Raw genomic sequence first — 12,815 nt, forward strand, 5'->3', positions numbered from 1 at the left:
TCCACCCCTCCTGCAATTTTCTGGCCTCCCCTGATTTCAGCCTCCAGGATTGAAATTCTTTCTCCCGGTCTCCACAAGGAATTGGTGAAACAGAAAAAGCAGGAAATTAATGTCCCAGCCTCAAGGCTCCACACAGCATTAGATGGAATTAAAGGAGAATAATGAGTCGATACACACACAACTCTGTTGTTCTTTGATTTTCCTTTCAAAATTCATGTAGTGAACGCTTCCTCCATCCCACACCGTCTTAGGCTGGGAGACTCGCTAGCGTCCTGAATGAATTTACATACCAAATGGGTTTTAATTTTATATTTTCGCTTAAGGTCAGGACATTTATTTATTATCATTATTTATTACTGAAGCACGAGTGGTTTTAATTATTTTAGTGTTCCTCCTACAAAGCCGGATCGCTGCTAGCTACAGAACATTTTCCGTTTCCGCTCACATAAATAATATAGTTTTTAATTTCATGAAGATTTAGTATTCGTCTGCTTTGTAAATTAAAGTCATCGTTTACCACAACAGAGACGGAGTGTTTGGAACATCCTGATGGACTTTCTTGGCAGCGTCTCCTTTGGCAATTGCTTTACCTGGTTTTGGTCATCTGGGACAGGTGCCTAGAAAGGGGGACCCACCACCAGGCCAGGAGGAAAGGAGGCAGTGAAGCGTGGAGGGCAAAGAATGGGAGGAAGGGGAAATGAACCCCCCTCTCTCACGTGGCATCACTTGAGTTAACATGGATCACCCCATTTGGGGCCCCCCTAAACCCTTCCCAAGCCCGTGTATGTGTCTACTACACTGGTCAGGAAACTGAGGTTCTTGCACATTAGCTAACTTACCTGATACCGCTCAAATCCACACCACACGTGTCTGACTCCAAGGCCGAGCCCCTCTCCCTCCCTTCTATGAGGACATGCGTCAGGACACCACCTGGGCAGAGGCTGGTGGAGGCTGTGGCCAGCATGGGTGGGAGCAGAAGCACAGAGGAGGAAGAAGCAGGCAGGACGGATTGGGGGCAGCAGCCACCAGCCGGGCTGTGGGTGTGACTGTGTGTATCCTCGTGGAGTAGAGGCATCCTGACTGTCTAGGGGGAGGGACAGAGGCCCCTTGTCTTGTGTAGAGGCAATATCCCCAACACACAGCCAGGATAATCCCTCTGGATACCCCAGAACTGCTGAATCCTGTGCGATCCCCTCCTCAGAGTCTCTTCCATCCCCTCCACCTTTTCTTTCCACCTGGATCCTCTCCCTTTCAAGGATGCTATGTGTCAGTAAATTATGAGTTCCCCAGTACAGGGAGCATCCCCCATCCATAACCCATGATGCCTTGTCTGTAAATCACTCTCCCTGGCCTCTCTGAGGCCATCTCTGGCCGTCCCTGGGCTGGCTTCATTCCTGGAAGCCTTCCCAGAAGGCAGCCGATGGTCAATCAGGAACCATTTCCACATTGCCTGTCACGAGGACACCATTCCATGGCACCAGGTCCACTTTTGCTGCCAGCGTAGCCTCTGGAATGAATAGGTTGTTTGGGGTTGCCATGGAGAAGCTGGGCCCTTTGGTGGTTTGAGCTGTGCTACATGTTAACAGGAGGCCCTCACCCAACAGCAGGGGCCAGGCAGGGCAGCAGCCTCATACCCTGGTGCCCTCCCCAGGCAGTCAATGCTCCCCACTCGGACCCAGCCAGCCAGCTGCATCCCCATCCCTTAGGGCTATTAGCAGGTTAAAAACTTATTAAATTTAAATGGCAACAGCTTCATTCTGCATGAGGTTTCTTGAGTTCTCATCCAGGCTACAGCTACAAATCAGCCCCTTCGAGACTCGGTCTCCAGGCAGAGGTCTTCGTGTCCTCGTGACTGTGTCCGCGGGGAGAGCAAGGAGCCCATTTAGTAACCCCACTCATGTCGGCCCAGAACAGACAGAGTTGCTCAGACGCACCATGATTAATCAGGGGCCGTGCCACACTGTCCTTGCACACAACGTGGCTTAGATCTGAGCAGAAAATAGAGCTCACACTGAGTCATCCTTCTCCATAACAGAAGATGAAATTGCGTTAGCTACTTAGCTAGCGGGGATGCCATGCGTTAGGGAAAGTCCCCTGCTGGAGCAGGAATATCCCTCTTTAGCACATCTTTAATCCCTCCCCTGTGAGCATCTCCCTCTAAATGGTGAGATAGGAAGACTTCGATCCCAGGATGAAGCCATCTCCTACCTAGAGTGGTGAAATGCTTTCCTCCATCTCAGACACAGGAGGACATAAATAAAGAGATGCCCAGTGCATATGTCACCCATTTTTCAGATTTTCTTCCCTCTTACTCATGGCACTAACGTAAGTGGTACTTCTGGATTGGTACCAGCCAGATAGGTGCCTGGGGACTCAGGAAGTCTCGGGGCAATGTTTAGACTCAAACAGAGCTAGTGGCCAAGCCTCTCCATACTGAAAAGGAAAATAAAATAGCTTTCAGAGCCAGATTGCTGTATACCGGGGCGAGGGGCAGGAGTTTTGTTTTCATTAGATGGGCTTCCCCTGAAATACAGGCCCTCACATGAAAAAGACGTTTGAGGGGAGGCTTTCTTTTAAAAATGTGCAATTAAATATTTGTTTAGTGTTTCCTCGATTTTATAGAGGAGATGGAAGCTTGGAGACTGAGGAGCCTGCCTGAGGTCATGCAGCCTCTGAGGAAGGTATTGTTGGTTCTCTCAGCTCAGCGCTTGGCCTCAGGAACCCTTGTTCTGCCTGCAGAGGCAGAATGAGGCAAAGAGGAGGTCAGAAAGCAAGATAAGGGGCGTTTGTAATTATGGCGGCCATCCTGTAGGAGGCGGGGCATGATGGATTTGGGTGGCAGGGACTTGGAAGGACCGAATGAGGGGCAGCAGGAAGGCTCAGAAGAAACCAACCTGGCAGGAGCAGACAGGACCCAGCAGAGGATGGGGAAAATGAGTCTGCATAAGGGAAAGGGGGAAGGAACTGGGACTCACATGCCCGGATGAGAGTTGGGCTTGATCTGAGGGATGGAAGCAGTCTTGGAAATGAGGTTCAAAGCCCTGCACATCACCCAGGCTGTGCTGCAAGCCTGCTGTGTGCCCCTCCACGCATGCATGCTAAGTCACTCCAGTCGTGTCCAACTCTTTGCAACCCCATGGACTGTAGCCCACCAGGCTCCTCTCTCCATGGGATTCTCCAGGCAAGAATACTGGAGTGGGTTGCCATACCCTCCTCCAGGGGAACTTCCCAACCCAGGGATTGAACCCGTGTCTCTTAAGTCTCCTCTATTGACAGGTGGGTTCTTTACCACTAGCGCCACCTGGGATCCTCCAGGCTGTGCTGCAAACCTGCTGTGTGCCCCTCCACCCATCTCTAAAATGAGCATCTGAAAGGGCCTTCTCTGGCCCTGACGTGCTGCCAGTCCAGAGCAGGACATGGGGAGCTGGTGGGGTTCTTCTAAAGAGAAGATTCAGGGGCTTCCATGGAAGTGGGTCCCCTGGGTCCTTTCCTACCCTGCCCTGGAGTCCTGGGCCTTTGAGCTGAGGGAACAGCTCCTTCCCTGGAGCTGTTCTGGGGATGGGCCCAGGCTCCTTTCCAGTCTGGGGATTACTTGGTTCTGCAGGACTTAAGAGGCATCAGAAAGGCATCTGGGCAGCTCCACAAGGCGTGGGGGACATGGCATCACTTCCAAAGGACAATAATAACCAGACTGAGTGCACGAAGGTTGGTGATGAAAATGATGGTGATGGGGGTTGGAATGTATTGACTCTTTACTGCCTGCCAGGTGCAAGTGCCTTGCACATATTTTGCATCACACCCTGTAGGGCATCATCCCCACTTTACAATAATTAAAAACTGAGGTGCCAGGAATTTCATTTGCCAAGGTTATTTGCAAAGTAAGTAACCTTCCAAGATTCTGACCTCAGGATCGCCTGACTCCAGGACAGTGTGTAAGAATTTACCTTCCCAGTGTTTGCCTCAAGTAAAAGAATCAGAATTCTGGCGCATTCATTGGACTACTTGCAGACACACGTGCACACTCGCACGTGGGTTGTGCATGGGCACACCCAGCCCAGTCCTGGTTGCACCCAGGATCCCTGATGCCAGCTCCCCCTGCAGCCATGGATGGCTGCATGAGAGCCATCACTACCCAGTCACAGGAAGAAATGATCGCCCCTCTCCAAGGACAGATCACTAACTCACAAAAGCACAGCAGAATCTGCAACAGAGAAAACTCCCAGCGTGCCGGCCTATGACCGTGGAGGCCCCAAGAAGGGGAGGCTCCAGCAGAGCCGGGGCAGTGTGCTTTGCCTGTGATGGGGAGTCTTCACTATGCTGGGTCCCTGGGCTGTCCTCGTCCCTGTAGTGCCAAGGGGAGCCTGGCAGCTCAAAGGGCCATGTTGAAATGAGGCTTGAGAATACAGAACCGCAGGGCCTCTGCCTGCTGGATCCCAGGCGACCATCCTCAGACCCAGAAGGCCAAGGGAGAGGGATGGGCCAGGGAAAGCCAGGCCTGGCGTGGAGGCTTGTAGGAGCTGCCCACGCGCTGGCCAGCTGGCCTGGGGAAAGGTCACAGGAAACCCCCGCATTCCTCTCCCAGCATTCTTTCCTCTTTAAGGGGCATTTATGATGTAAGCAGCTACACTGGGGCAGGCAGGGGCAAGAGAAGTAGAGAATGTTTCAGTTTCTCAAGGTCAGACAACAGGGAGGAGAAAAGTGCCTCATGCAGAATCGTCCAAGGCTGGTGGTAAGGACTCTGGCTGAGCTTCAAGCTCTCGGTTCAAGGCCCAGGTGTGCCCTGGCCTTACCTGTCTCTTCGCTTGTCTTGGTGCTATTCACTTACCTGTTAAGGGGGGTGGGAAATACAACACCCCTGAATCCCCCATAGGCAGCTATAGAGGAAGTCAGGGCTTTCCCCATCAGTAATAACAAGACATTGAAGGTAATGTTAGTTTCTTTAGTTACTTTTTCATTTATCATCAACTCCTACAGTAGCGAAATATCTTTAAATATTTGAATATATACTGAACATATATCACACAATATCTTATATACACTTAATATAGAAAATATTTTTATATTTACATGTAGAAATATTTATATTCTCACACGTGTATACATGTAAATATACACATATGTATTTTGGAAAAGTGGGCTTCCACAGCAGCTTAGCAGTAAAGAATCAGCCTGCAACACAGAAGATGTGGGTTCTATCCCTGGGTTGGGAAGAGCCCCTGGAGAAGAAAATGGCAACCCGCCCCAGTATTCTTGCCTGGGAAAACCCATGAACAGAGGAGCCTGAAGGGTTATGGTTCATGGGGTCACAAAAGAGTCAGATATGACTTAGCGACTAAACAAGCAACATTGTGGGAAAGTAAGAGTGTAAAGCATTCTAAATGCGGAAACTGGTACTCACCCTTAAGAGTATCCATGATATTTTTTCCTCCAGCATTTTCCGTTGTGTGGACAGAGAATGTGTGTATTACTGTTGGTGATTTTAAAACAAAGGGGAGGGACTTCCCTGGCAGTCCAGTGGTCAAGATTTTGCCTTTCGATATGGGAGGTGCATGTTCAACCCCTGCTTGGGGAGTTAAGATTTCACATGTTTCATGGCCAAAAAAAAATAAAATAAAATATAAAGCAGAAGCAATATTGTAACAAATTCAATAAAGACTTTAAAAATGGTCTACATCAAAAAAAAATTAAAATTTAAAAAAATGGGTGGCAGAGGCAGGGAATGAGCTTAGCCTCTTTGCAAGGTGCTGCAAGGTGCCAGGCCCTCCTCCACGCTTCCTCCCATGTACTGGTTAGATAGCAATACCCTAGGTTCAGCCACAGCCTTCCACTGCCTTCCTCAGGGTGTCCCCCCCAAGGTCCCAGCCCTCCCTCATTCTGCAGCGAGTGGCTATATACACACACACACACACAAACACACACACATATATCCACCTCCACTTGAGGGGATCTGCCACATTATCCACAAGGTTTCAAGTGTGCGGCCAGGGTAAGAGCAAAGAGGAAATTCGTTCCCGCATATTAGCTGGAACACAGCCCAAGCTGGAGGTTGGTGACACCAAAATAATTGGAGGTAAGAGCTGTGAGACCATTAAGATAAATTTTTGACATAAAAATGTAGGCTGGTTCATAAAAGGTTGCAGTGACAATAGGTTATAGTGACAGCTTTTCAACAACTGTATAAGTCTCCAGATGGAAAGGGATTCAACATTAATGAATTATGGGCAGTCTGGACAACACAGCAGCCTTCTATAGGTATAGATCTGAAGGAAGAATAAAGTTATTCAGACGGGCCCATATTAAATAGCATTATTGTTAAAACATGGAGCGGAGAAAGAGTCAAAGGGCTAGAGGCTTAAAGACTCAGCTACCGAGGCAGCAAGTCCTTGGTCTTCCAACCTGGGCACTGGGTGGGTGTGGTCCAGTCTCTTATCTAATGAGAATCTGTGTCCCAGGATCCCAAGCTGACATCCACACTTACCTGGCAGGGCTCCCGGGACTTCCTGTGTAGGGAGCCTTGTCCCTCCACTGGCTCTGCTTTTACAATTTTGCCCTTTTGATTACATTGCCTCCACCAACTCCTGGATGAGACCTTCTTAAATGGAATGTTCTCTGGAAGGGGGAGTCCTAGAGACTTACACAGCTGTTGAAAAGCTGTCACTATAATCTACTGTCACGGCAACCTTTTATGAGCTCAAGAAAGCGTGGGATCCATCAGACTGGGAGATGGGGAAAGACCTGGCTCACACAGCACCCTCCCTGCCAGAGTCTGCTCAGGGCCACTGATCAAGTTCTTGTCCCTGAGTCAGAGAGCAGAAGAGGCCACCTTTGACCCTGTCCACCTGTATTTAGCTAAAAATAACAACAGCCACAATGATAAACATCATGACTGCATGCTTGCAGTGTGTCTGATGCTGCACTGAGCACACTGCATCATCTTATTTAAGGCTCAAACAACCCTGTGACATAAGTACATTATTCCCATTTTACAGACAATGAAACAAAGTCCTAGGGAAGTTAATCTGAGGTTAGCTAATGTTCAAACTGCATGGGATTTAAATCTGTTCTGTCTGACCCCCAAGGCTGGACCCCTGATCACTCAATGATACTGTTGTTGCTGTGTTAGTCTCTCAGTTGTGTCTGACTCTTTTTCAACCCCATGGACTATAGCCCTCCAGGCTTCTCTGTCCATTGGATTTCCCAGGCAAGAATACTGGGGTTGGGTTGCCATTTCCTTCTCCAGGAGATCTTCCCAACCCTGGGATCGAACCTTAGTCTCCTGCATTGCAGGCAGATTCTTTACTGCTGAGCCACCAGGGAAGCCCCCGCTGTACTGTACCAATCCATGAATAATCATGTGCTCAAAAACTAGACACAAAGCATCATTGAAAAGGGAAAAGGGCTTGAAAATGCCTGCAAGAGCCATTGAGAGGCTCAGCAAGCAGGGATGCAAGATTTGCTGGGCTGCTGAAATTCACACAACTTGAAATGGGCTTTGGTTGGAAGGAAAGCATCCTTGATAGTAAAATGTCTGAGTTCAGTGATTTCACTCTGGGTGTGTGAATTTAGATTAATAATTTGCTAATGGCAGTTAAATGAGATGAAGTAATTTATGTGGCTGTAAGGGAGCAAAACTCCACACTGGAACAAGCATCTATTTTCAAGTCTCCGCTCTGGGTGGTTTGCCACAGGAAAGCACTGGCAGGGCTGTGGCTTATTAAATCATGCTGTGCTTATGAATGATGCCCTCAGATAAGGACAGACCCTTTAGGAACCACCTCGGTCCCCAGAGCAGGAAGGTAGGACCAAACGAGGCTCTCTGAGAGCTAAGCTGTGTTCTCCATCTCATTCTGACTTCCTTCCAGCTTCCACAGTTTTGGAAAAAGAACAGATTCCTTCAGGCAAAAGCACTGGAGTTAGGGAGAGAGGGATGCTCTTAGCTCCAAGATGCCCAGTAATTTAAAAACAAGAGTGCACCTCTGTCTCAGTTCTCATTGCTATAACAAATACACCAACAGATTGGGTGGCTTATAAACAAGAGAAGTTTATTTCTCATAGTTCTGGGAACTGAAAGTCCAAGGTCAGGGTGCCAGCTTGGTCAGGTTCTGACAAGGGTTGTTTTCCAGCTTACAGCCTGCCCACTTCTTATTGTATCTTCACACAGCAGGGAGAGGGCTAGAGAACTCTCTGGGGTCTCTTTTATGAGGGCACAAATCCCATTTGTGAGGGTCCCACCCTCATGATCTAATTACCTCCCCAATACACTACCTTCTAATACCATCACATTGGGGGTTAGGACTTCAACATATAAATTGGGGAGGGGGGACACAAACATTCAGTCCATAGCAACCTCCCCACTAAATAGAGCATCTTTGGTCTTTAGACTCTCAGGCTAGCCCGCAACACTGCCCAGATAGGTCTTGCCTGATGACTTTTTAATGATGTCAGGAATTTCTACCCATAATCCTAGCAGGTGATCTGTTTGTGGCCCAGCCTCTCATGGGACACACCAGATACTTACCTGAGCCTCTCTGGTATCAAGGACATGCGGGGCTCAGTTAACAGCTGCTGCTTCAAGGTCACCCAGAGAGGGAAGCCCTTGGGGCTCTGGGTCCAGAGAAGGCTGAATGGCCAGGCTGAGGCAGCAGCAATGATCAGAGTCCCACTGGCCATGACAGTCACAGCCCTGGAGACATCTGATCACCCAGGGATGGGGGACATCTGTAAGGGAGCCTGAGTGTGTCCCTGGTCCTCAACACCTTTGACAAGCTCAGGATAGCCCCTCTGGTGAGCCCCTCTGACCATGCCTAGTTTCTGCAGGATTTGGAGACAAGCAGAACACAGGGCTTCTTCCCGCTAACCAACAAGGGGGATGGCGTGCAGGACAAGGAGACACCGACCCTGAGCCCCCTGGAGCAGCCCCTGAGTCATCTGCCCCTCCTCCCACCCCAGGCCTGTGCCAGGCAGGCGTGTTGGGTTACCCTTTCTCCTTGGGCTTTTCTTAGTAACAGCACTGGCTGCAGTGGCTACCCAAAAGGCTCCTGGAGACATTCTGTTCTGGTCAGCCCCTAGGCTGACCCTGAGTCAGCACATCCGCCCAACCCGGGAAGCCTCCTCCCTACCTGCTCCGGGTCCTGGGTGAGGTCAGTGGAGCACTTTGAGAGCCACCAGGGGGAGTCAGGAAAGCCATGATCATGGCATACAATAAGTGACTATCCCTCCCAGCCAAGGAACAGCTCTAAGCAGCTGTTCTGACAGAAAATGCTTGTTTAAACTCAGGTCCTGTCTCCAGACAGTCTGATTCCTGGCAGTGTGTGAGGCTGGATCACGGGTGCTAATTCAGCCTGGGCCCAGGGGACTGCACCCTGCTGGCTCAGAGAGGTCAGGGCACAGAAGGGTCTGCCATCCCAGACCAGCTTGGATTGGCCAGAGATTCTGCTGCCCATCGACCCCTCTTGCACACCAGCAGATGAGATCCTGGATATGGAGTGAGCAGCCCTCTGGGCCCCACCTGGTGGTAAGCAATCTGGGGTGAGGTCATAGGTCAGGACAGTGCCTCACCTCAGTGTAGGCCAGCTTCAGGGCAGTGTGTTCATTGGCTTTCCTTGACCCTAGCACCAGAGGTAGGACATGCCTCCCTGGCTACGCCTCATCCAGCAGCCTCTTTCAGAAAACCAGCCATGGGTTACTCTTCTTCCATGTACCCCAGGGCCTTTGAAAGGGCCTAGACTTCCAAGCCCACCTGTAAAGTGAGTAGCTGGGTGGGAGACCTTGAGGCTCCTTGAACTCTACAATCTCAGATTTTCAGTCTGAGACAATCAGATCTTGGGACCAGCCAGAGATCAATCCTGGGGAGCAGCCGCCTGATTGTAGAGCCCCCAGTGGAATCATTACCAGAGGCCCTGATGCAGCTGCAATCAGGGGCCAGAGGGAAGAGGAGTCTGCACTCAGTTCACCATGGAGCTCAGGGCAGGAAACTGTCATGGGGAGGAGGGGGTGATAATCCAGCCCTGTACCCCCATCCTCCAAAGAGGCTCTGCCCAGAGGAGGGGCCTAGAATTGCCGTGAGGAGGCCATAGCACCAAGCAGTCACTTCTGTGGACTTAGGCTTCTGGGCCTGGTGGACAGATGGACAGACCTATTTTGCTCCTGGTCCTCAGTGCCCGGGGCTGGGGCAGCCCTGGTGGGGCCCTGTTGCTATCCAACATGAGGCTTCTGGACCCAGGACCGTTGGACGGCTGGAAGAGCATTGCCCCTTGATAACTGAGGCAGCTGCTGCTGGTTACAAGGCCTGCTGATAAGTGGTCCCACTGGGACACGGTTGTCACCAGAGGAAAGAATTGACAGTGATAAAAGCAGTAGATTTCCTGGGAGACAGCGTCCCTTCCAGGCAGCAGCAGGAGCCCTGGAGGTGGACACTGAGAACTTTTCCTTCTGGTTCTGACACTGAATGTGCCCTGAGGACTCGGGCCCCTGGAGCACTGAGTGCTCCTCTGAAAAATGGGAAGACCATGTCACTTTGGGTCATTTGAGTTCATCAGAGAGAGAGAGAGGAATGAGAGCAGCTATGAGAACAGAACTTTAAAATATCCATGGATGGACTTCCTTGGTGGTCAAGTGGCTAAAACCCTGTGCTCCCAATGCAGGGGGCCTCGGGCTCAATCCCTGGTCAGGTAACTAGATCATGCATGCCGCAACAAGAGATTCCACATGCCATAGTGAAGATCAAAGATCCCGTGTGCCACAACTAAGAGACGGCACAGACAAATAAATAAGCAAATTTAAAATACAATCAAATAAGCATGGCTTCCATGGCACCCTCTGAAATGGGAGAGAATCCCATCCTTGAGGCTGCTTCCCTCCACCCCTCTCCCACACCTCTTCTTCTGTGCCCCTTGGCTGGCTGGGGACAAAGGTCCCATCCTGACTCAGTTCCCTGCCCTCACCTAGGGCTGCACCCAAGGCTCAGAGGCAGTTAGATGTCTTCTTAACCTGTTTCAGAACCCAGGCCAGACCCCTCTGGTGGTGAAGCAGGAAGGTCTTTATGGAGGGTCAATTGAGAGTTCTGCCCTGCCTGCTGGAGTCAGGCCTGATCCAGCCTGACCTGACCTCCTTATTCTGTAAGAGCCTACATCAGTCCTCAACCCCCAGAGGACAATGTGGCCCTGTTTCTCACTGGTGACTGCGATGCAGCCCTGTGTCCCTGCTGGAGGAGGCCCCCCAGGGTCCGTCAGGCCCTCCACAGAACATGGTCCCTGGCCTCAAAGGAACCACAGCCTGTGAGGGACATGGAGGAAGCCCTTACCCTCATCTTCCCTTCACTTTGTTGAGATATAAGGCAAATTCTGATCCTATTTCCAGAACCTGTAAATCCTTGCTGATGTAAGTGTCGCTGCAAACTGATGCATATCCTAGCCTCTGGGCCTGAAAGACAGAGGGATTCTAATGAAAGCAAGAAAGTTATCCAGAACCCTCCTTTTTCTTCTTCTACCTGATCTTCAGGAACTTCAGGGAAAACTCTTGAAGGACAAGTTAGAGTATACAGAGATAAGGGTCTGGATCAGCTTTTGAGTGTATGTGTGAGTGTGGGGGGGGAGGAGGCGGGGAGGGAGGAGAGAATTCTAGAACATCCTTTAGGTATTCAGGGAGGTGGTATAAGCAGAAGCTGTACTGCTGCTGCTGAGTCACTTCAGTTGTGTCCGACTCTGTGCGACCCCATAGACGGAAGCCCACCAGGATCCCCCATCCCTGGGATTCTCCAGGCAAGAACACTGGAGTGGGTTACCATTTCCATTTCCAATACATGAAAGTGAAAAGTGAAAGTGAAGTCGCTCAGTCGTGTCTGACCCTCAGCGACCCCATGGACTGCAGCCTTCCAGGCTCCTCCATCCATGGGATTTTCCAGGCAAGAGTACTGGAGTGGGGTGCCATTGCCTTCTCCGAGAAGCTGTACAGTCAGCTGCAAACCTGGGACTTGTACACAGTGGGTACTCAGAAAGGTGAAGCAGCCTGTTCCCCTGGCAGACTCTGCTGTGAGGTGTGGGGGTCTCCATGAACTCATTGGTTCAGGATCCCCTTGTGGGGTGCCTTTCCCGTGACTTCCACTCTTATTAGCAGATTTTCAATTCCATCCAGCTGCAAGATCTAAATGCACCGTGTTAGATTCTTGAGGGATCTGCCCAAAATTCTGTGTTCAGCCTGACCAATTTAACAATGAAAGGTTCACTTTATGAAATTCCTCTTCTTATGAAATGCAATTAGCAGTTTTAACCTCTTGAGGGAACAAATCATTCACTGCTTGGAGTGAGTAGGTTTTATCAGACTTTTTTCCTCCCAAAGCTAAATGAAAGTAAGAGGGGAGGGGAAGAGGAGAGTCTCTCCCCAGGGGTTTGAGCACCCAGAGGGTGGGTGCTGTGGGCACGTCAGGGAAGGAAGGAGGCAGCCAGAGACTTGCTGAGCCTCCACTGAATGGCAGACAGACAGTCTTCTGGGAAACATACCCTCAAAAGTTGACCCAGTGGTCTCCTGGTAGCTCACATGGTAAAGAGTCTGCCTGGCATGCAGGACACCCGAGTTCGATCCCTGGGTCAAGTAGATCCCCTAGACAATGAAAGGGCAACCCACTCCAGTATTCTTATCTGCAAAATCCCATGGACAGAGGAGCCTGGTGGGCTACAGTCCATAGGGTCACAAAGAGTCGGACACGACTGAGCAACTAGAACATCTTGGAACTTTAGCCACTCAAGGAGTAGTTCGGGTGCTGCCGCTGGTGTCCTGCAGGCAGGAGATGGGACCCAGAGAGGACCAGCCAGTGGCTC

The 12,815-nt window shown here is 50.4% G+C and overlaps 1 protein-coding gene across 1 annotated transcript in view; it reads left to right on the forward strand.

Annotated features, from left to right (window-relative positions):
* Window positions 1-12,815, forward strand: part of KLHL29 (kelch-like family member 29) — a 335,635-nt gene that overhangs the window by 218,534 nt on the left and 104,286 nt on the right. The gene's annotated exons all lie outside the window — the stretch shown is intronic.

The sequence above is a fragment of the Bison bison genome, unplaced genomic scaffold (genome assembly GCF_000754665.1).
Source record: "Bison bison bison isolate TAMUID 2011002044 unplaced genomic scaffold, Bison_UMD1.0 scf7180017864145, whole genome shotgun sequence".
Taxonomy (NCBI): domain Eukaryota; kingdom Metazoa; phylum Chordata; class Mammalia; order Artiodactyla; family Bovidae; genus Bison; species Bison bison.